The sequence below is a fragment of the Aedes albopictus genome, chromosome 3 (genome assembly GCF_035046485.1).
Source record: "Aedes albopictus strain Foshan chromosome 3, AalbF5, whole genome shotgun sequence".
In the NCBI taxonomy this organism is placed as follows: Eukaryota; Metazoa; Arthropoda; class Insecta; order Diptera; family Culicidae; genus Aedes; species Aedes albopictus.
The window spans coordinates 340600930-340626386 of NC_085138.1; the positions used below are offsets into that span (position 1 = coordinate 340600930).

General features: G+C 39.3%; 1 protein-coding gene and 1 non-coding gene across 4 annotated transcripts in view; both read left to right on the forward strand.

The window, feature by feature from the left end:
• LOC109424672 (prolactin-releasing peptide receptor) overlaps positions 1-25457 on the forward strand; it is a 561567-nt gene that overhangs the window by 203963 nt on the left and 332147 nt on the right. The window lies entirely within an intron of this gene.
• Trnaa-agc (transfer RNA alanine (anticodon AGC)) lies at positions 22616-22687 on the forward strand. The gene has a single exon. It is a non-coding gene; the product is annotated as a tRNA-Ala (tRNA).

Consider the following 25457-nt stretch of genomic DNA (forward strand, 5'->3'; position numbering starts at 1 on the left):
TTCAAAACAAAACCAATCCAAACGTCTTTGAATCCATCCTATTCAATACAAACATCACAGTACCACATGCAAACAGACGTCTCACTCTATTTACTTCCCATCGTATCACCTTTCAACGATAAGTTCCAACACTAGTTTGCAAATCGCTCGCTCAAGACCCTTGCGTCGTTTTTGATTTTGCTCACTATCTGCGTCTGTTTGTCTGTGCCACTACACATATTAAATCTTTCTCTAAAATAAATTCGCAAATCAGAATCTCCTTTCAAAATTTAAACAATAAATCCCATATTCCATTTAAGACATTCAAACTCAATTCTAGTCCGATTCAAAATATTCACACTTCAATTATTCTTGTAATTCATTCCAGTCGCACTCAGTCACCACAAATACATGCAAAAATATTTCGTCTAACAAATACTCACATTCATTACACTAGTTTACAGCATTTTTGAACTCGGTAAGCTGATGATCATTTTTGGTGTAGAATCATGCCCTGAGTTCGAAAACGTGAAGGAAAAAAATTACAGTAGAGCGGAAAATTTTTCGACTTTCCATACAAGGTTGATGATTTGAAATCGATTTTTGTTCTATTTTTAAGCAACGTCGCTCACTTCACACACCTCATTCTCCGTAATCAATGCTCCGATTGAGCTGAATTTTTTTACTGTAACTCGCCTACATATGATATGTCAAATAAACGTCGAGAAAGAATTTTTAAGTTGGTTTTTTCTTATTGAAAAAAATACATTTCTTCAAAAGAATTAGGGAATTTTGCTAAAATTTAAGAAGATCGTCCCTAAAACTCGCCAATATCTTGAATTTCATCAATCTGACGCAAAACCTGTATTCAGATGATCGAATGGTATTGTATTCAGCTTTTAATTTATGGAAAAAGATTTAAAATTGGATGAACAAAACGCAATATATTTGAATTTTAGTAAATTACATATTTTGAAAAGTTGCAAAACTCGATATTGAGCTAAATCTCAAAAACTGTTCTACTTTAAATTTTTTGAAGGTCGGTTTCGAAATCAGCACTAAATTGTGCTTCAAAAATTTTGGTCGTTGACAGAAGTTCACGACTTTCGTTTTATTTTGTAAACTTGTGTTATCAAACGCTACCAAAAACCACCTGTCAACACAGGTCTGGGTCAGTAATTTACTTGTTAACGAACCAAACTCCAACCCTTATGATATCCCCATTTCCGATCGACACTACCGTCTGCGCCATGTAGTGTTCCTCCTTTTTTTTTAAAACAAAATATCCCTATTCTTCTCCCATGATATATTCTCTACGAAATCAACACCTCACAAACTTACCCGTCAGCTACAACACCCTTTTTAATCCAGGCTGCTGCACAACAATCACAAATCTTACCTTTCCCCTGCAAAACTTTTCTGTTAAAACAATTAAAAAAACCAAACCATTCACAGTTTTCACATTCTTCCATTTTCTTTTATTCACAAATGTATTTTTTATTTTTTCAATCAACACACTTCTTTGGTCACATCCCGTCCGTTTCACACGCTTCCATCCGTCCGCTTCAAGATTAAACTGCGTCTTTTTGTAAGTAAAATTTAGTAGGAGCAATAAGAAAACAGGAAAATAATTCGGCGTAAATATGTTGATCTCTCACCGATCATTCTGTGTCGCGTCTTTATATAAGTTAGGTCTCACAGAAGTAAAAAAATAAATCAACAAAGAGTAGTGAGTGGATAAGTCTGGAGCTGACGATTCTGTGTTGCGTCTAAAGCTAATTCTCACTGAAGTTAAAGTGAGAGAAATAAAGAAAAGTGAAGCGACCCTCTTACCGTCCATACTGTGTAGCGTCTCCATAAGAATTAAGTCTCACAGAAATGAAAAGCAAAATAAGGACAACAATGCAATGTAGCGTAAGTGAGTGAATCTCTCACCGGTGATTCTGTGTAGCGTCTCCATATGAGTTAGGTCTCACAGAAGTAAAAAAAAACAAAGTTGTGAGTGGGTAAGTTGGAACTGGCGATGCTATGTAGCGTCTATTCTGTGTAGCGTCTCCATAAGAGTTAGGTCTCACAGAAATAAAAACAAAAAATAAGGACAACAATGCAATGTGGCGTAAATGAGTGAGTCTCTCATCAATGATTCTGTGTAGCGTCTCCATATGAGTTAGGTCTCACAGAAGTAAAAGTAAATACAAAATGAAAGAAAAGTAGATAGAGCCTCTTGCTGATGATTCTGTGTAGCGTCTCCATAAGAGTTAGGTCTCACAGAAGTAAAAAAAAGGACAATAATGTGGCGTAAGTGAGCTAGTCTCTCAATGATGATTCTGTGTAGCGTTGAGTTAGGTCTCACAGAAGTAATAGTGAAAAAAAAAACAGAGAAAAGAGAAGTGCCTGTTACTGATGGTTCTGTGTAACGTGTAACAATAGAACAATTAAATGAAAAGAACAGATATTTACCGATGGTTCTCTGAAGTCTATCTCAAACGAATTAAAAAAACGAGTAACAAAAGACAAAATTAGCAAAAATGAATAAAAATAAATCTGTTGAGCATGGAATTTGTTGTATGGAAATATTTTGGAATGTATGTTGAACAGATTGGAAATAAACGACGATGTGTGATGCAATTTGGTCGAAACGAAATGCAAGGCTTAATGTTTGGAAACTTTTGTTAGCATCTTGGTCGAATTACCGTTTGTAGTTTCGACATTATATTTGAAACTAATCGTAATCTTTGATAGACCATTTTTTTTTAATTTTACCGCTTAATGCAGATTTGCGAAGTCTGGCAAACTTCAGCAATTGAAGCATTATCAAAATCGATTGTTATTGTTTCTTGAGAGGGCATGCAAATTTATAGAAATATTTGTTTTAATTTCAAGATCAACTATGATAGTTTCTCGAGGGGCATTTATTGCAAGCATTTTACTTAAAATAGAATATTTCAACGATGAGATAAATAGAGATTTACACTTTATGGGCTTTTCTGGAGTCTGACCAGTTCCATCCATGAGTTAATAAGCTAACACAGATACTTGAGCGAAGAACATGAGAGCAACGGAGTGATATGTTTATATGTTGAGGCGTTGGGAAGTAGCATACCCAAAATTAGCTGTTGTACTTGATCGTCTGTTGAAAAGTAAGGAGAGTGATACCGAGGAATTTGCTTAGACTATTTACCATTTTGATACTGAAAGGATACCTTTTGGACTTTTCAAGGCTTTGCTGTGATGGCAGCTCAATTAGTGTGTATTATTTTCAACTCTTCGTTAGTCACGCTGTTGTATTTTTATAGAACGCGACAAAAAAAGCTCGCTTGTTGTACACGGCATCAGTTCAGTGCTGACGATGATGGCTGGCCGCGTGACTAACGGAAGGTTAAATAAAGGAGTCTGTTGGTGAGGGTATTACCAGCGGTGTCATGGTCGCGATTTTTTCCGCAGTCAAGTTCGCAGATTGTGAACAATCCTCGGTACCCACTTTACGTAATTTATGTTTAGTCCCTGACTGTCAGCTGTCAGATCGGTGTAACACGGTAAATATAATTTACACAAAAGGCAATTTACACGGAAAAAAATACACGGTAATGAATATTTATTGGGTACCGGACTGGACACAGAAAATTTAATGGTTTTCTTTGGTACATCGAGGTCTATGGTATTACCGCAGGTATTAGCATTCTAATTCTTAGTGGATTTCTTGGAGCCTGGCAAAACTATACAAATAAGCCTAGGCAAAGTGTATGTTGGGACAATCAGAAGGTTTTTTTTTTCTGTGATTCAGTGCGTGTTGAATATGGTGGGCTGGTGAAGTATTTTCAAGAATATCTCAAAGGAAGAACATGTAAATTGAGAGATATATAGGGAGCACTGAGGAATCTCTTATACAGATGCTTGAGAGAAACTTTTGACGCCTAACAAGCATCACCACTTGGTGTTTAACCCTAGTAAGATGTTGGGGTCAATATGCCCAAACAGGCACGCTGAACGTGCACTACATCATCGTGGTGCGAAAACACTCAACATCCAAGGAGTTTTAAGATATTCAGGGGTAGATTTTATCATTTAATGCACCGAGTGATAAGTTAATGTTTTGGAAAAGATGTATGTGTTGGAGTTTAAAAATATATTGATGTTATGTTTAATTCATGTGGGCTCTTGTAGTCTTTCAAAGATGCAAGATGTAGATGGCGAAATATAGAGATCTGTTATTTTAAATACCTTTTTTTATTTAAGTGAATTTTAACATTTGCTGGTTATTCACACAATAGAGACTTGTGATGATAGTTTTTTACATTTGGTAGATGTATTCTTTGCAAACCAATTCCATGTAGGTGTTCTCATTGCCACCTGTTTTAGATATTTTATGGTATTTCATTCAAATCATATATGTTTGCAGACTGATCAAATAAAGTACATAGTGATTTTTTTTAAACAATGAACCATATTATCTTCTCGGAAGAAGTCATAAATTGTGTGTAAGGGTGGATTTTTTTTGTTGTATTAGCAAGATTTTTAGCCCTAGGCTAGTTTATCACGTTACCCATGCCGAAGGAAAAACTCACATTTTGTGAGTTTTTCGAGAGTGGGATTCGATCTCTGATCCTCGGCGTGATAATCATTTTATTTAACAATTACGGCAGGTCTGCTTTACAAAGCGGAATTCATCGGTTGTTCCACGCAAATCTAATGACTCTTTCTCAGGACAAATCACGAGAGACACACACACACACACTCTGTTTTATTTATTTTTTTTGTTATTTATGAAGAAGTAATTCATTTCTAAAATTATTTCCTCTAAAGTCATTCAATCCAGTTGTAATGCGATGATTTCAAAATACGACCAGCCAAAAAATCCATTCTTAACAGGTAATTCTCAAAACTAATCAAAAGCAATGCAGATGTATTTTTTTATATATTTAGTAAATTGAAAATAATCAGAAATTCATTTACAATCACCATACACCCGTTGTTCAATGTTTCTTTTATTGTATTTTTTTTTTTATTTGCAACCTTTTTTAAGCTAAAGCTTCAGCATGCAATTGCAGTTTAAACCAAGTTAATCCATCAACTCACGTGAAACACACTTCTCCTCATTCACACCTGTTCTCCTGATTTATCTTATCTTTCATTCTATCAATCAATCATTTGCCCAAAACGAAAAAGCTTCGTAAGATCGCTACATTAATCATCAAATCATCCATTTCGAAACAGAAACAGAACACTGATAAACCCATTCTTCATACATCTTCAAAGCATCTATTTCATTTCCTTGTTCAACTCACAACAAGTATGAAAATAAAACTATCAAATTAACTTACCAACATGGTCAGCCATCAATCCAACGAAACAAACTCCAGCTAAAACGATCTCATTTCAAAACACAACTCGGTACCCTATAGCCATCCTGTGGGCTAAATAATTGCATGCAGACCCGTTGCAAAATTGAAATAATTTCTGCTTTTGCCTATTATCGAGCATTGCTGTGCACGCTGTGCACTAAGCAATTCGTACCAACTGCGCCATGTAGTGTCTTCCCCTTTTAGTCAAGAAAATTTTGTGAAAGCACAGCCCCATGTAAATGAACTTTGCATCCTTCTCTTGCTTGCAATCAAAAATTTATTTCAATTGAAAACACCGTACCTTGGCTTGCTGACAAAGTTGTTCCCCAAATCACATGACCGGTGAAATGAGATGGAGTAAATCCGACTCCGGAATTACAATTTTAATATTTACAGCTAAACAACGTCCTTATTTGATATCATCAACACGAACAGAAAATCAAACAAAACTTACCCTTTAAACTACATCGTTTTTCTTCTACGTTGCTCCACCAAATCACATTTTTTTCCAGACACTTCCCATTCCTTTATCACTAAAACAAACAAAACGACCTATTCACATTGTACTTCATTCACCATAACTTTATTCCCGACGCAAACTCATTTCAAATATCCGCAAATACTTCACCCTTTTTCTTTAGATTATTCAATTTCCGTCCGAATTTTACTCTTGCGTCCATCCGCTCCAAAACTCGTTCATAAACTGCCGTCCGCTGTGCCAGTCATTCCGCTTCACGTCTTCTTGGTCATTCATGTGCTTTTCGTTCATCCTTCCCTTCGTTTTCTCCGCATCGAGCAGTCATCCGCAGCGAGGAAGAGCTTTTCGAACACGCCTTGAGTGTGCACTCCGAAAACAAAAGCTCATGTTCGAAAGATCGATAGGGTGTGTCAAAAGTATCGTTTCGCAATAAATATAAGTTTATCCTTTTTTTCTTTAATTCACACCAAAACTAAATATAGCATTGAATATTGAATTGAATTGGTTTATTATTGATTTTTTCCGCTTTTTCCGCTTATATTGAAATCCTACGGTTGAGTACTCCCGCATGGATGATCCGAATGGAGGCGGATCGCCTCCTAAAGATATTATTGCTCGGACGCGGTTTTACCAGCCATCTTCGCCTGGGCCTTGGGTTGTCTATTTCCGGCGCAAATGCAAACCTTTGAATGTGCTCTCAATCTCTCGAGAGCTGACGCGTAAGTATCCCGGGACTGTTATTCACCAAGTGAAACAGTCCAAGCTGCGTGTAACCGCACCTAGTTACAAAGCAGCAAATGAAATTGTCCAGCACGAGTTGTTCTCATGTGAATATGCCCTTGTAGTGTCTTCCCCTTTTAGTCAAGAAAATTTTGTGAAAGCACATGAATGACCAAGAAGACGTGAAGCGGAATGACTGGCACAGCGGACGGCAGTTTATGAACGAGTTTTGGAGCGGATGGACGCAAGAGTAAAATTCGGACGGAAATTGAATAATCTAAAGAAAAAGGGTGAAGTATTTGCGGATATTTGAAATGAGTTTGCGTCGGGAATAAAGTTATGGTGAATGAAGTACAATGTGAATAGGTCGTTTTGTTTGTTTTAGTGATAAAGGAATGGGAAGTGTCTGGAAAAAAATGTGATTTGGTGGAGCAACGTAGAAGAAAAACGATGTAGTTGAAAGGGTAAGTTTTGTTTGATTTTCTGTTCGTGTTGATGATATCAAATAAGGACGTTGTTTAGCTGTAAATATTAAAATTGTGATTCCGGAGTCGGATTTACTCCATCTCATTTCACCGGTCATGTGATTTGGGGAACAACTTTGTCAGCAAGCCAAGGTACGGTGTTTTCAATTGAAATAAATTTTTGATTGCAAGCAAGAGAAGGATGAAAAGTTCATTTACATGGGGCTGTGCTTTCACAAAATTTTCTTGACTAAAAGGGGAAGACACTACAATGTCTTTCTCACGTAGTTCACGGAAAAACTTCCTATCCGCCACGGTGTGCCGTGTGGCACCGGAATCCACGACCCAAGGCTTACTTCCACTGTTATCTGCCTCTCCTCCTGTAGCCAGCGCAAACGAAACGGTATTATTCTTCTTATTGGCGATTTTTTCTTGACGTTTCGATTCCTCCTTTGGCGAATCACGGGCAAGCTTCCAACACTCACTTTATTTATGTCCGGCCTTTTTACAGTAATGGCAGACGATCGGTTTCTTCTTCCTGTAGTCGTGGTCAACCTTCAACGCCGAGCTCGATCCGGCGCTCTGTCGCTTCGCCGCTTCGTCGAGAAGCTTCCTCTTCACTAATTCTAATGTGAGGTCGTCGTCCGACCGGCTCTCGAGGGCTGTTGTTAGGGTGTCGTAGGAACTGGGGAGGCTCCTCCAAATCATGGCGACGGTGAGGTTCTCCTCAAGTTCTTGTCCGGCGTTGGCCAGACGAGAGAATAGTTCCTCCATCTCGAATAAGTGTTCGGCCATATCGTCGCCGTCTGCGAACCGCTTATCGCAAATCCGTTTAAGCAGCGACACTTTTGACGTCAGGCTCGTTTTGTGGTGGTGATTTTGCAACGCCATCCAAGCATCGTTAGCCGTCCGCGAGGCGCGGATCAGCCCGTGCTGATTATCCTCAATCAGCAAGCCGATCGTGGCCCTAGCCTTGACGTCACCAGCATTCCACACAGCATCCGTTTCACCCGCCGGTTGCACTCCCGGTTCCACGTAGCGCCAGAGCTCCTCCCGAACGAGTACCAGCTCGACCTTGAAACGCCAGGTAGGGTAGTTGCTGTTGCTCAGCTTTTGTAGGGAAAATCGATTCCCCTCCATGCTACCCACGAAAAACGGTCAAAAAAACGCGCGTACACTAGGATTTCGCGACGGTTTCACCGAAATTCCGAAAAAAAAAACGCTTCCTATTTTGCAAATGGCGTCACTTTTTCGCCGTCGCGTGGCCCATAACCTGACGCAGAGCTGTGGTAAGGAAAGAGGAACAATGAAAAGACGTGTGCTTCTCTTGATTAATGACTATGGAATGATGTTTATTCAATGTATGTTACATAGCGCAGTGGTAGTGTCAAAGTATATGTGATACAATGTTTGAGTAGAAATAAAGTAGAACAGAAAATTACTCAATTGGATTTGGATTGAATTGACAACGGTGCCACACGGTTTTGTAGCCCGTCAATTATTTATTCCTGCTCGGGTACGATGCCGATCCCGCGGTCCTTCAGTAGATCGGCGAGTATGCGGGTGCTCCCAATGAAGTTGAGAGATCGCCAGTTCCACGTACCGAGTTTTCAATCGCAAGGCCTTTTTGTTCGCTGGGGTCATTGCCGTTGATCTTGGTTCGTATTATTCTGTTGCTGATTTTCCGTTACATTGGTTTTTTTACAGCTGGCTCGTAGGGCCTGACACCAACCCCCTACTTTCCGGAGGACCATAGTGCACAGTTGAGCTTAGAGTCCTTCCCTGGCATTTGGACGTTGATCAGCCGTCCCTAACATGGGGATCAGACGCTCAGGTTTGCAGAAGCAAACCAACCCCCCTCCCCTCCCTGTAAGCCTACGACCAAAGTTCCCACCGTGGGTGGTTACCCGATCTTAGTTTCCAGCCGGTATTACGAGGAGGTTGCTGGGCAGAGGCTTGTGAATCACAATGGGATCTGTATTGCGCAGCATACCCAGTAGTATGGGACAAACATCAAATTCTCGCTTCAGTCAACTTTTTCGATTCCATTTAGGTCCCATATAAACTGTGCAATATTTCAGCGCAATCGGTTAAATTATAATTTAGCGCAAGCGGTTCAAAGTTTCCATAAGATTTACTATGGGAAAAGTTACACTTTCAGATAAAAAATCCCAGAAGTCGCCCCTTATCTCCTTAATTCAAATCGATCAATGCTTTTTGCAGAAAAATTATTTATAAAACTTTCCTTCCAAGACCGCAAAACGATTGGATGCTTGCGGAAAAAGTTTTTGATTTATTACCGATTAGTGATCCAACGAACGGCTTTTTGTTTTATTTTATTAGCAGCACTGCAGCTGCTGCCTTGGCTGCTGCTATTTCTGGGGGTGGTGATGCCTCCCGCCACCCCATGCAACACGGCAGCAGCAGTGCTGCTGATAAAACAAAACAAAAAGCCGTTCGTTGCATCACTAATCGGTAATAAACCAATAACTTTTTCAACAAGCATCCAATCGTTTTGCGGTCTTCGAAGGAAAGTTTCATAAATGATTTTTCCACAAGAAACGTTGATCGATTTGAATTAAGGAGACAAAGGGCGACCTCTGGGATTTTTTGATTGAAAGTGTAACTTTTCCCAAAGTAAATCCTATGAAAACTTTGAACCGCTTGCGCTAAATCATAGTTTAACCGATTGCGCTGAAATTTTGTCCAGTTCATATGGGACCTAAATGGGATCTAAAAAGTCGACTGGAGCGAGGATTTATTTTTTCCATACATGCGTGTCCCATACTAATACCCAGCCTTTACTGTGCCAATTTGTTTAACATTGGATGCGATATTCCATCACTAAGCGGCACTAAAATGCAAATTGTTGGAATCTCTAAAAATGTGTTCAGCCAGCTGTAATTTTTCCCTTTGGATATATTTGAGGTATGTCAAATAGTAATCAAAAACCAATATATTAGTCATGAATGTTCAAATTTTAATTTAATTTAGTTAACTCAATACTAAGATATTGTAGTTAAATGAACGGTAGGGAAGTTAGGAGTATTTTATAAGTAAGGCGTGTGTTTGTGCAAATGTGTTAGTATATGTACCCCCAACCCAAGTGTATTTGTATGTATAGAATAAGATCAATAAATCAGTATACTTTTGACCATGGCCATGGAAAGATGCGTACCCCGTGTAATTTATTATCCCGAAAATCACAACGCATCAAAGGGTCACTTATTTCATAAGGTAGAAAAGTTCCATTTGAAATGTTAACTGGTTATTAGATAAACAAATGGAAAACAAATGAAAATTCATGAAGATAGATAATGATTGTTGACACTAGCGTGCGCAGGGTTCTTGCTTAGGGGGGCACTACAATGATGGTGCAATATATGTATGATCATGATGCAAAATAGAATTATGGTGTTACACGCAATATGAATTCCCAAGAAGAGGTTTCAACATGCTGTGGTGCTAAAATCGCCAAGTACATCATATTGGGATTCTGAAGAAAGCTTTGGAAAATTCCTGGAGAAATCCCTGCTGTTCTCTTAAGAGGAATTCCTGAATGAATCCGTGAAGGAATTCCAGGATGATTCCCTGAAGAATTCCTAGAGAAATTTCTGGAAGAATCCCTAAAGGTTTTTCTGGAGAAATTTCTGAAAAAATAATGCAGGAATTCCTGTAAGAATTTCTGGAGGATTTCTTGAAGGAATTCTCTGAAAAAATTCTGGAAAAATATTTCCGGCTCCCTGGAGGAATGATTAAAGGAACTCCTCGAGTAAGTTGTGGAAGAATTCCTAGAGGGATTTTTGATGAATATCTGAAGAAATTCATTGACGAATGTCTGGAGGAATTCCTGAAGATTTTTTTGAGAAATCCGTGGATGAATTCTTTGAGGAATTCATGAAGAATTTTTTAGAGGATTTTCTGGAGCAAAAACTAGGGAAATTTTTATAGTTTTCCCAGGAGAAATTTCTGGAGAGATTCCTTAAGAAATTCCAGGAAAAAATCAGAAAAAAAAATTTGTAGAAATTCTTGGAGGAATTTCTCGAGGAATTCCTGGAAGAGTTCCGGGAGAAATTTCTTCAGAATTTTCTGAAGAAAGCCAAGCAAGAATTTTTTTAGGAATCCTTGCAGAAATTCCTGGAGGAATCCCTGTAGAAATTCAAGATGGGATTAATGAAGAAATTTTTGAAGGAATTAATGGAGGAATTTCTGGAGAAATTTCCGAAAGAATTCTTTAAGGTATTTTTGCGAGTTTTGCGGTATTCTGGAGGAATTCCTAGAGAAATTCCTGTATGATTGACTTGAAGAATCTCTGGAGAAATTCCTGGAGGAATCGATGTTTGCATTACGGGAGGTATTTCTGGATAAATTCCTAAAGATTTTTTAGAGAAATTCATTGAGGAAATCATTTATGAATTCTTAGAGGAATAACTAGAGACATTCCTGGATGAATTTGTTAAGAAATTTCTGGACAAATATTTAAGGCTTCCTGTACTGGAATGTCGGGAGGAACTCCTCGAGGAATCAGTGAAGGATTTTTTTTGAGCAATTTCTGAAGAAACTCATGGATGAATTTCCGGAGAAATTCCTGGATAATTTCCTGGAGAAATCCATGGAGAAATCTCTGGAGGAATTCCTAGGGAAATTCCCGGGAAAAATTCCTTCAGAATTTTCTGGAGGAATCCGTGAAGGAATTTCTGGAAGAATCCCTGGAGACAATATTGGAGGATTTCTGGCAGAAATTCTTAGAGAACTTTCTGTAGGAATTCCAGCAGCAATCCCTGGAAGTATTTCATGAGGATTCCATGGATATATCCCTGGAGGACTTCCAAGAAACTTCTCCGAATGTCCCTCCAGAAATTTCCTCAGGGATTCCTGCAGAAATTCCTCCGGACATTCCAGGAGTTCTTACAAGGAAACCTCCTGGCATTCTTCCAAGGATTCCTGCATTAATGCCTTCAGGGATTCCTTCAGAAATTCTTCCAGGAATTTCTCCAGGGTTTCTTCCAGGAAATCCTTCAGGGGTTCGTCAATGAACCTCTGCTGGAACTCTTCCAGAAATTTGTCCAGGATTTTCTCCAAATATTTCTTCAGAAATTTCTCCATAAATTCTTTCACGAATTTCTCTACGGATTCCCCCAGAAAATTCTTCAAGGATTCCTTTAGGAATGCCTCCAGGGATACCTCCTGAAATTCCTCCAGGAAATTCCTTCAATATTTTTTCCAGCAATTACTTTAGTAGTTCCTCCTGGAAATTCTACAGGACTCCCCCAAGACTCCTCTTCCAGTTTTGAGACCTTTCTTCTTGAATTCTTTCAAGCTCTTCTTTAGTAAAGCCTTCAGGAATTCCTCCAGAATTATTCAACGAACTCCTCTACAGATTCCTCCAAAAATTCCTCCGCGGATTCTTACAGATATTTCTCGAGCTGGTAAAGTGATTCTCAAAATGAACCACGGAATGCTATTCTGATGCGCGAATCACAAAATGGTATATAAAATTCAACTGTGAATGATACAATGAACACCAAGAAGATGCATAGAATTTTAAAAAGGTGTGTTATGTAAGTATGGTACATTATATACTTTAATGGTCAAGGGAACGTCAAGATAGTGTATGCGTGGCTAGTAATTACAACTTGATTTATATAATGCTAAGATGAAGCATGAGATTCGCAGATGGTGTAATCATAAAGATGTTGGTGCTGCATAAACATAAAATTGCATGCGGTAATGAAGGTGCATGATGTCACCGTGGTGTATAGGATCTCTAGATAACACTGAGATCATTGGTATGGTGCATGGAATGCTGATATGGAGCATGTCAGTATGATACATTAGAGTTGACATCGTACATGAAATGCTATTTCGATATACGTAATTTCATACAATAATGATGGTGCAATAGATGCCTAGATGATATAATGAACGCCACGATTACGCTTGAAAAGCTTTAGTAATGCATGAAATTTAGCGATGGTGCATGATTTCGCAATTAGACACATATTTTATTCAAATATGGTGTGTGAGATGGTGCAATGAATGCCATAATGGTGCATGGAAAGCTTTGAAGAAGGTGCATGATGCTAGCTAGTGTGCTGCATTAGTTGTCGCCGTTTTTCAAAGCTTATGATCATGTTGCATTGTTAGGTGCACGAATTGCAAAAATGGTGCATAGAATACAAAAAAAATGTATATTATGTGATGCTCACGCCATTATGGTGTTTTAGATGCCTAGATCATATCATCGCTGAAATGGTACTTAACAAGCTGTAATGGTGCATTTCATGATGGTGCACATCAGTATGAGGTATAAGATCTCTAATTGATAAAAAGACATTTCATGAGATCATCATAATGCGTGGATACCTACATAGATCATTCTGTGGATATCATGATGGTGCATTGAAAGCTTTGAAGAAGGTGCAATGATGTTAGTGTGCTGTATAAGTCGTCACTGTTATTCACTGATACTCATTATTTTGTATGGCTGGGTCGTGAGCTAGGTGCACGAATTGCAAAAATGGTGCTTAGAATTCAATGTGGAGCTGAAGTCACCATGGTTCACGTACATGGAATACAGATTTGGAATACGAAATGCCAAAACGGTGCATGTTTTTCAAATGTGGCGCTGACATCACTGATTAGTTAAAAGCTGAGACGAGACTCGCGAAGAGGAAAAAAAGCAACGTCAAGTGCAGCCCAACTGAGCTGTCAGTTGTAGCCCGTTTGATTACGTTACCTAAAACGAGGAAAGTATTGCTATCCGCGATAAGTTCTGAAGCCAAAATTCACTCCGAGCAGCATTTTCTTCTCCTGTACTGTCAAAAATAAATTGAAAACAAAATATTCCAATGATTACTTTGCTTGGCGATTGTTGGCGATGCAAAATTTCACCTCAACATGATTTTGTGCGTGAATGGGATTCAGTCACACTGCATGTGAGGTGCTGCGATCACGTACGTGTTTGAACCACCAGCCCAAAACATGATGTCAACACAGATAGGAAGAAGAAAAAAATAACAAAGTGGAGAAAAAGAAGACCGTCTTCGCGAGTCTCGTCTCAGGTTAAAAGATGTTGCGAGAGATTATTCTAGATGATTCTGAAAACATCATGGTTGTGCATGGGATACTAACAAATTGTATGTGTCAGTGGTGCATTTGTTGCCACCATAACTCAGTGATTCTCAACATTGCGTGGTAAGATCCAAGGTGCAAGAATTACAAAAATGGTGCATAATTTTTTTTTTACAAAAGGGTGGACAAGTGCCCCCCCCTCGCCCCCCCCCCCCTCCCTGTGCACGCTAGTGATTGTTGAGAAACGATGAAAAGGGGAAGACTTTATGAACCAGGCTATCCGAAGTAAATTTTCTGCCCCGATGAAGACGACACCACCGTTGACGATGTGTGATGCTTTGTGGGTTTAAAGTTGATGTTTATGTTGAATAAATTAAAGTTGATGACTGCTGTGTGTGCCGATGTGCGTTTGTATGTCGTCGTGTCTCTCCCTAGTTCTAGTGCATCTATTGTTTTCCTTCCAGAAGAGTAGTTGAAATGTAATTTTCTGCAGTAGAACCCGAATAGAGCCATCGTCTCTGTTGACTCTGGCCGGGGCCGGCCGAGGTGCAGCCGAAGGAAGAATTCAGAAACTGTAGCAAAATCCTGAATCGTGTCGTTTGGTTTGTGCGGTGGTGGTAGGTGACAGCCCTGATGGAAATTTTAAACTTATGGCTCCTGCCATGTGGGACACCATCGCATCGTCCGTTCTCGCATGGGGAGATAATTGAGTGAAGCTGTCGTCTTGGTCGTCTTGGTTTACATCCACTAGACTAGACGTAGACACACACACTGTACTGTACGTGGATTTCCGCATGTAAGCTGCATGTTGACATTTCCTCTTTTCTGTGTCTTTTCAGGTAATGTTTGATATCATCAAGGGATTAATCCATATGATTGGAGCGGTAAATCTGGGCCACAAGGGGGAAATTGCTTGTGCTTCGATAGCGTATCTCGTGCAGATGATACTAAATAGGTGAGTAACAGGTGGCGATAAGTATGTAGGTACTTGAAATTTAATCAATTTTATCTATTGTTGGTAATGGATTGGAAGATTTGTTTAATGAAGTTGATTACTTTAGTGCAGGTATTTTATCGAAAAATGGCGCGTGCCGTTCAGAACAGTTGTAAAAGTGGACTAGCTTCGAAAGACTAACACCTTTCTGTATCGTACCATGCGTCTCCATCACTTTGTTTTATATGCTTCCAGTACTTCTCTGTCATTGCATTGGTTTGCCAATGTTTGCAACCGCGAATGTGCACGGTGACCACAATTGAAAAGCCAACACAATTACTATATTTAGCGCAATTTCTGCTAAACGATGTCGTTATGTCATGACCTCTAACGCCATCATCACCGATCCGATGAGCGGCAGCACATTGTGAACAATTACGACGTGCTCCATAGATAACGCATTAAGGACAGACTTTTTAGAATCCCAAAATGGCCGCCACAATGGCCGACTTTGGAACCTACTCACGATTTCGAGCGCACAAATCTCTTCGTAAACAAAATCAGCGCACCTGATCTTCTTAATTTAAGCTTATTACAAGTGAGCAAGAACAGAATAATAAAATGCACTGATGTTTGAAGCTTGCTTCTTGAGATTTGTGCGTCTGAAGTTCTGATGCACTGTTGAAGCGGGATTTCAAGACGTTTGTCCTTAACACCGTAAACTATAGGGATGTGCCTAGAGCTATGTAGATATATGATCTCAGAGAGACGAAGCTGGTTGGTCATGCCACTCGATAGACCCAAAGGCAACTGTGGCTTCTACATATGCATCATCGAGGGTCATGTGTGGTCGTCGTGCTGGGGAAAGTTGACCATGGTTATAACAATGCGGACAAAGCGGTTACCGCATACGCGTCGTCAGTGCAAAATATGAAGCTCGCGGCGGTGAGAATGCGGTGCCACCGCAATAATACGGTAACTGGCGGGTCTTAAATTTTCCACCCAAGACCACCACCATCGGTGACGATGATTTTTCCCATTACGCAGATCGAAGGTTTACTCTTTTTTTCCATGCATTCACTGAAACGTGGCTAAGTTAACATCCATAAATTACGTCACGCTATGAGAGGAGAAGGGGCTTTGACAAAGTTTGATGACCCATGCCAAAAATTTCCAAAAGTTCTCATACTTTAAGTGTGACATAGGGTGGAGGGATTACTAAAAATGGACAGTTTTGCGTGACGTAATTTATGGATGCTCCCTAAAACTGAGTAGGTACTGCGTGAATGAAAGTCGTAACCCACTGGCCATATTGATTAATGCGTTCCATAAAGTACGATTACTATGGGGTTGACGGGTCGCTAGGTACTCCAAGCAGAATGCGCAGCAGGGGGAACAGTGACTCTTTCTGTATTTTTACAAACGAAAATTTATCTAAAGGTTTCACTAATATTGAACAATGTTTCAGAATTGATGGACTCCAATACCTGTACGTTAGGGTGCGGCTTCTATACTGGAAACCTAAATAGAGATATGCAATTTGTGCAAAAAAAATCGTATTCTGGTGGGATTCGAAGCCACAAGCTGTATTTGCCAGACCGGCGCTTTAACCAATTAAGCCACAGAACAAATAACGATTCCGAGAAATAGAAAGCTTAACTGGCTCCGTAGCCACATCATTTTTTTCCTTTCTCGTTCACCAAAGTGAACTGAAAGGCTATATGTTCATCAAAAAAGAGAATTTTCGATAGAAGCGTCGGAGGGTCAAGTCATATATACCAACCAACTCAGTTCGACGAATGAGAAGATGTCTGAATGTGTGTACAGGGGGTGACCAAAATGTTTGGGATAGGCAACCTTTTTTCTCTCAAAAATATTCAACATGCCGTAACTTGTCATAGAGTGCATCAAAAATTCTCAAATTTTGACTGTTTGTCAACCGACTATATGTACACCACTGGTATAAATTTGGGCTCGATTGATTAATCTTTCGCGAAGCTAGAACCGTTCTCGTAAAACACTATTTTTTAGACATTCAATTTTTAAACTGCCATATGCCCGAAACCAGAGAACCGAATCAAATGAAATATTGAACGTTTATCAACAATATATTGACACTTCACGCGACATTATAAAATGTATTATTTTCTCACGACGAATAAAGTTATACCGGTTTAACACTTTCACCGATATAGAGGAAAGTAAGTCTAATTTACAATACCACACAAAAATTACTAAATGTGTTATTCCTTCAATCCAAATAGACTCTAATATATCTAATTAGAGACATCTTGAGACCAGAATAAAACTAAAATTTAATGACGTTGATGTAAACAAATAACTAGCTTTGCGAAATATTAACCAATCGGGTTCAAATTCTTATCAATGATGCACATATAGTAGATGGACAAACAGTCAAAATTTGAGCATTTTTGATGAACTCTATGAAAAGTTACAGCATGTTGAACTTTTTTGTGAGAGAAAAAAAAAGTTGCCTATCCCAAACATTCTGGCCACCCCCTGTATGTATGTCTGTGCGCGAAAAGAGTTCACTCACTTGAGACACTTACCATTGGCCGATTTTTCGGATTATAGCTCGAATAGAACCGGAATTTTACCGCAATGTTTGTCAATGAAAATGGTTCGGTTCGGTCAAGGCGTTCCGAAGTTATGGCCGTTTCAGTGATCCGGACCTGCACCGGTAGAACTGGCCGTATATAAAACTGAACCAAGCCCCATCATGCGACACATCAAACTGCGGCGATTTTTATAATTTTCAGCATGGTTGACGAATTTTGTGCGGCAAACATCATTGGAGACCAGAAATTCTACGATATCGGTCCAAAATTCAAGATGGCGGCTCCAAATTCAAGATGGCGGCTGTTTAATGGTATTTTAGGCTCTAAAGCATGTAATATGGGTATTTTTTGCATGGGGAAGATATCTGTAGTAAAAAAAATGACGACCAGAGTATTGAGGATCGCGAAAATCCAAGATGGCAGCTTTAAATTCAAGATGGTGGCTGTTTATGGTGTTTTAGGCTCTAAAACTATGCATTATGGGGACTGAAACTATGCATTGTTATGGGGAAGATGTCCGGAGTCCAAATATGGCGATCAAACCATTCAAGTTCTAAAATCCTGGATGGCGGCTCTAAATTCAAAATGACGGCTATTTAATGATGTTTTAGGCTCTAAAATCATGCATATGGATATATTTCGCATGGGAAAAATGTCTGGACTCCAAAAATGGCGACCAGAGTATTCAAGACGGCGGTTTTAGAATACAAGATGGCGGATCTTAATTCAAAATGACAGCTGTTTAATGGTGTTTTAGACTCTTAAACCTTGCAATTTGGGTATATTTTGCATGGGGAAGACGTCTAGAGTCCAAAAAATGGCGACCAGAGTAGTCAAGATGGCTGCCAAAAATCCAAGATAATGACTCTAAATTCAAGATGGCGGTTGTTTAATGGTGTTTAAGTCTCTAAAATCGTGCATTATGGGTAAATTTGGTATGGGGAAGATGCTTGTGAAGATGTCCGGAGTCCAAATGTGACGATCAGAGTACATATTCATGATGATGGTCTGAAATCCAAGATGGCGGCTCTTTAATGGTGTATTTATTGTAGGGAAGTTGTTTTGACTTAAATAATGGCAGCCATAATATCCAATATGGCGGTCTAAAATCCGAGGTGGTGGCTCCAAATTCAAGACAGCTTCTGTTTAATGGAGTTTTGGGCCCTGACACCATGCAATATGGGTATATGTATATGATATAGGAAGGATTTCCGGAGTCCAAAAACAGCAACCAGATTAACCAAGATGGCGGTCGAATATCCAATAAGGCGGCCGTATGATGGAGTTTTAGGCTCTAAAACCATTCAATATTGGTTTAGCTGGAATGGGGAAGTAGTCTGGAGTCCTACACTAGCGACCAGAATTTCAAAGATGACGGACTTAAACTCAAAAAAGCGGCTCATTTTTTTTGTTTTTAGTTTAAGGCTCAACATAATTGAATTTTTGTTAAACGTTTGAAAGTGCGATGGGCTCTCCAGTTAGCCTAGTGGTTAAGGCTATGGATCGCTAATCCGGAGATGGCGGGTTCGATTTCCGTTTCGGTCGGGAAAATTTTCTCGACTCCCGGGGCATAGTGCATCATTTTTTTATCTGTATTAACGATATTTCTCGGGACCCACGCTTTACTTCCCTTCTGAGGGAAGAACTCACATTTTGCGAGTTTGTCGAGAGTGGGATTCAATCCCAGGCAGTCTTGCAAAATATCAGTCTCAGTGCCTGTTTTTCAGCCGAAAATGAATGACTGCGGCGGTCGTTTTCAGTTCCTCGATGTGAGAACTGACAGAGTCTGAGAGCTCCATTCGTGAGTGACCCAACAAGATCAATTCCCAATCATCCACACACTACTCATGCTGAAAGACCATTCGTCTCAAGCGGTGGCTTGTGAGAGTGAGTGCCCTATACGCTAGCACGGGTGAAAACACTCAACTACAGAAAATTGAATGGAAATTTAGCCCTGTCAGCTCTCGCTTTCTGCACGCTGCGTGCGAGTGTGAGTACCTATTTCATTTCGCTCCCGTGTTGCTGATCGGAAAGCAACTTTGACAGGAAAACCAAAACGGAGAAAATGAAAAAAGCAAAATATCACTATCATAAAGGCCTGTCGAAAAATTGCAGCAATGATCCCAGGTCCTCGGCAGTGATGCAAATTGTTCGTTTTGGTCATGGAAAATGCTTATGCAAAATTTGAGATTAATCAAAAAATTCTAACCTAAAGTAAACAAAAAAATATTATTTTCGGTGGCAATGCTCAAAAGAAGCTTCAGAAATAAAGGATTCACAGTTTATGACCGAAGTTGTTTGGGGAACTATACAGGCTGTATTTATTTAGGCGCTTCCGTTCCGTTATTTTCGAAAAGCAAAAGATTTTAGGTTGAGTAAATTTTAAGAAAATGCCGTATCTTCCCAGAAAAAAATCAACATTTATTATTTTTGAAGAATGTCGGAACATCTTCTTACACCAGTATCTTCCACAGACCATCCTGAAGACATGGATTGTTAACTTAAACTACTAAAGAAATTCATACAAAAAACCTAAAAGTATACTACCGACACACAGGATATTTTTACAAGCTATCGTGTGTTCCTGTTATTCTCCAGAGTTGTTCATTTCGTTGCTTCGGAAATAAATTTCTTCTGAAAAATTCTCCAATCCTGCGATGATCTTTCAAGGGATTTTTTACAAGTTTTAAATGTACGGTATTTTCTTAGGGGCCGTCCTTATACCAAGTGGACAGAAAAATCGTAATTTTTTACCTTCTAACCCTCCTCCTAACGTCTTTTCTTTTCTACACTTTTAATTTAATTAAAAATAAACACATAAATCAATTTGCAGTTTGTTTGGGAGCGGCTTGTTGAATAAACACTTGAAGTATTTTGTACTTAGCGGAGCTGTCAAACAGTTTTCTAGTTGTCAAAAAATGATATCGAAATAATCTGTTAGAAATTTATTTTTGGTATGAAAATAAAGTTCTAAAAATCTAAAAAAAAGTCATAGCGGCTCCCAAAAATGTGCTCTTTTGTATAGACAATTTAACACCCACATTTTTAAGCCATTTAATAAGGATTTACTTTTGAATTGCATTCTGAAAATCCGTACAAAATTTATTATTGGTAACTTCCTCGAAAATTGTCTCGGTAAATTGTTTGGAAATTGCTTTAGACAATTATTTTGATATTTTTTTTAGTGAATTCGTTTGCAGATACCCCCTTCGGTCATGCATTTATTTTTTGACAATTACTTTAAGATTGAATTACCTGGAAATTTTTTTGGCACTCCTTCGGTAATTTCTTTTGGAATTTCTTTGGTAATACGTCTGAAAACTTCTAAAATTCGTTCGAAGCCCACGGCTATATCATATGGACTCCACACGATGAGGAACGACAACATCACGCACTCTTCATTCTTCCGTTGACAATAGTATCAGAAAACAACATCGTAGCAATCACAGCATTTAAGATAATTCTACCTTTTTCTAAAATGATCATAACTTCGTGCAGAATAGCCCGATTTTTTTTCCAAATTTTGTCCAATGATACACAACTAGTTGAGTAACTCAAAGTAAAAATTTGAAAATATTTGATGTACTTTACGAAAATTGAACATATTTTGAAAAGTGAAAATTTTGACGGTCCCGATCATTTTGTCTATCCCCTGTAGTAATAGTAAATCAGAAAATAATTTTCTGACTCTTTATACATACGCACCCCACAGCAGTCAACACATCCCTTACGTAAAGTTTTTTTTTCCAAAACAGCTAAAAAATTGAACAAGTAAATGAGAATACAAAATGTCACTATTTCAAAAATAAAAAAAATAAAAAATACATTTTCCTTTTGATTTTATCGGTAGTGCATTTGCGAATATCTTCAGTATTTTTTTTCAATGTCATCGGCAGTTTTTATTTTCGGTAATTTCATTGGAAATTTTTTTTGCGAATTGCATGGTGAAGCACTTTGGATTTTTTTTAGAAATTGATCAGACTATTATTTTGCAATTTTTATCCTTTGGAAAGCTACTCTTATGGGAATCAATTTGACACTCACCTTTATATATCATCCGTATTTCTTTCGGAAATTTCTTGGGGAGTTTAGGTATTTGCCATTTAAATAAAAAGAAAATCGCGTTAAGTACTGTTCCTTTGAATTCCACTAAGAATTTGCATCCTTTGACAGATACGTATTTCGACCTCAACTGTATGGTCGTCTTCAGTGTCTCGACTAGTCGAGTCAAGTACAAGACACTGAAGACGACCTTACAGTTGAGGTCGAAATACGTATCTGTCAAAGGATGCAAATTCTTAGTGGAATTAAAAGGAACAGTACTTAACGCGATTTTCTTTTTATTTACAGATATTCCCCTAACAAGCCCAGGTTAATCATCATTATTTGCCATTTGTTTTTAATTTCTTGAGCTTTGTTTATCTTTCCGGCAATTGTTTAAGCAGCTCCTTTTTTAATTCGTTTTGGAATTTCTTTGAAAGCTTTAGTACAACTTTCTGGCATATTCTTTGAAAAATTCCAGAAAAAACCCAGATTAATCCACCTAGTGATGATAGTGCCTTTCTCGTCTTGATACCTCCATTGACATAGCCGGAAGTGTTCTTGAATCATGATAATACTTGATTTAGGAAAACAACTATAATAGCCATTTTCGGAATAGGAAACTTTTTTAATTATGAAATTCAAATAACTCAACGTACATATGTACAGATGGGTAAATTATTGGTTAAATTGGGAAAAAATCCACAGCTCAGGTGAGATTTGAACTCACGACCCTTATTCGCTAGACAAGTGCTTTACCAACTAAGCTACCGAGCCAATTAATGACCCGGCAACTTAGTTGTCATAAGGTTCAATTCTAATCTCATCGATCTATATCATCTTCCCCTAAACCGCAAATATAACCATCTCTGTTGTACATATGTACGAAGAGCGAAAGCGATTTGTTTATTGTTTGATATATATTTGCGGTTTGGGGGAAGATGATATAGATCGATGAGATTAGAATTGAACCTTATGACAACTAAGTTATCGGGTCATTAATTGGCTCGGTAGCTGAGTTGGTAAAGCACTTGTCTAGCGAATAAGGGTCGTGAGTTCAAATCTCACCTGAGCTGTGGATTTTTTCCCAATTTAACCAATAATTTACCCATCTGTGCATATGTACGTTGAGTTATTTGAATTTCATAATTTGACCCAAGGTTGCGACCATTCATTTGCAAAGATTTACATTCATTTGCTATTATCTCAGTTCAGAAGCATGCTATCGAAAAACAAAGTATGGATAAATTTAACCTTGTAGTTTTATCTGAAAGTTTGCCGAATAACATTGGGGTCGCAAACGTATATTAAAGTCGTGAGCGAGCTGTGAAGGCAACTCTCAACGCAGTGAATGTAAATTTCATCTATCATTCCAGGCGTGATATGCTAGCTGGTTTGTATCACCTTGGGAAGGGTGACTCCAGAAAGCGGTTCAAGTGATTGTCTCGTGATGGTCGTGATTATTCGCAAGACTGATTTGGAGTACATTGCTCAAAATTTCTAGAGCACCGTTTTTTAGAACCGTTGAACGGATTTGGATTAAGTTACATCACGCTGTTGACAATCACTGAACAATTTGCGTGATGCATTTTCATCCAAATCCGTTCAACGGTGCTCTAGAAATTTTGAGATATGTACTCCAAATACCTTGTCCTTAAAAAAAAATCACAAATCTTTAAAAAATGTGTAAAGAGTTCTCATACGAATTTTCATTTTGGGGTAGGATTTGAAGGGTATATTTCAGAGGAAGTTGAGCAAAATGGAAAGGTGATAAGGAATGAGAAAGGGGGTTTTAGTGGTGATATAGGATGGTTTCAACAAGTTTCAGGGAGCCTCTGGGGATTTGTGAAGTGGTTCAGAAGAGAGAGGGAGGACAAAACACTTTCAATGACTAGAAATGTACATTGATGAGTACGAATACAATGCATAAGTCACTGCAGCTATTTTTTTACTACCACGCGAATGCTCTTCAACGATCAACGATGGCAACGGTGGTCAAATAATGAAAATGAACCGAAATGCTAAAAAGTAATGGTAATTGCTGCTCGTTATTGACAGAAAAATTATGAGCGTTTTTTTTTTCTCTGTTCTGATCAGCCCCATAACCAATCAAGTCCAATAAAGAACCATTGGAAAACCAATGGAACCGCAATACAAACCATAACCACAGCTGGCTCTGTGGCACTGCTGGCTAGCAGTCGTCACCACTAGGGGAACTGCGGGCATAACGCCCCCCGGGGGCAAAACGCCTTCATGCGATTTCACCATATTGTGGAGGTTTCCGTTAGATGCAAGCGAACTAGAACTCAAACTGAGCAGGTTAAGCCCAAGAACGGCTGCTATTGTCGAAAGAAAAGCGTGAAAAACGACGATTTTCCACATTTTGAAAGATTCCCTAATTTGCAGCGCACAGAAATTAAGACATAGCGCGCTGATTATATAGAATCAACCCATGAAACTACCACGCGCCTCCTACTCCTTCATTTGCTGCTGGGATGAGTTCGATGGAGCCCCTTGGTATTTCACAACAAGTCAAAGCGGGAAATGCCAGCGGGCGTTTTGCCTCACCCAAAAAGGCGTTTTGCCTCCTGCAGTTTTCCGGCACCTAAAATGTAACACTTTTTTGTATTGTTTATTTGAATGGGAAATTTTGTGGGCACGCGGGCCAAAAGTTGAAGTCTCTTAGGTAAAAGAGTAAACTGTTCTCCAAGGCAGAAGACGACCTTAAAATAAGCATCATTTGAGGTTTATGCCCACATATGCTTAGCCGGGGCGTTATGGAGTAGTGTGCGGTAGTTCGGCAGCAGCAAAGTTTCGCGCGCTCGCTTTGCTAGATTTTTGCGATTTTCTTTTCCCTTCTCTCTGCGGGGCTCCGACGACGGGACGCCAAGCAGTCAGTAGTGTGCGGTAGTTCGGCAGCAGCAAAGTTTCGCGCGCTCGCTTTGCTAGATTTTTGCGATTTTTTTTCCTCTTCCCTCTGCGGGGCTCCGACGACGGGACGCCAAGCAGTCAGTAGTGTGCGGTAGTTCGGCAGCAGCAAAGTTTCGCGCGCTCGCTTTGCTAGATTTTTGCGATTTTCTTTCCCCTTCTCTCTGCGGGGCTCCGACGACGGGATGCCAAGCAGTCAGTAGTGTGCGGTAGTTCGGCAGCAGCAAAGTTTCGCGCGCTCGCTTTGCTAGATTTTTGCGATTTTCTTTCCCCTTCTCTCTGCGGGGCTCCGACGACGGGACGCCAAGCAGTCAGTAGTGTGCGGTAGTTCGGCAGCAGCAAAGTTTCGCGCGCTCGCTTTGCTAGATTTTTGCGATTTTTGACGTAAACTACGTCTATGGGGAAGGTACGGTACTGTACCACGGCACCGGGTGTAAAATGAAAATCTAAATTTTGCGACCGTCACGAAATTATGAAAGATTTTGCACGCTAATTACTCAGCCATTTATTGACCGATTTTTAAAATTTTGCCATCAAACAATCGCAAAACTATGTCCCTTTCATGTCAAATAGAGAAAACTATTGATTTTCAACAGTAAACTATTGAAAATTGCGGAAAAGTGAACCTATGTTTTAATTTTATCCAGCCAATCACGAGCGAGCACATTTTTTGGGTTTTCTCGCTTGGTATATAAGTTATTGTCTTCTTCTCATCTTCCATCATTCTTCCGCGACACCTCGAGGGGAACGCATCGGAGGACTGCTAGCGAGTTTCTCCGCTTGCTTCTCGCTTCAGTATGCTTTGGCTAGCCGAGCGTGGTGGTCGTCGTCGTCGGCTGTTGCCACTTGCCAGTCGTCGTCGCATCGCCGTGCGCGGTACCAGTGGGGCCGCCAACCAGTTCACACCGGATCGAATCT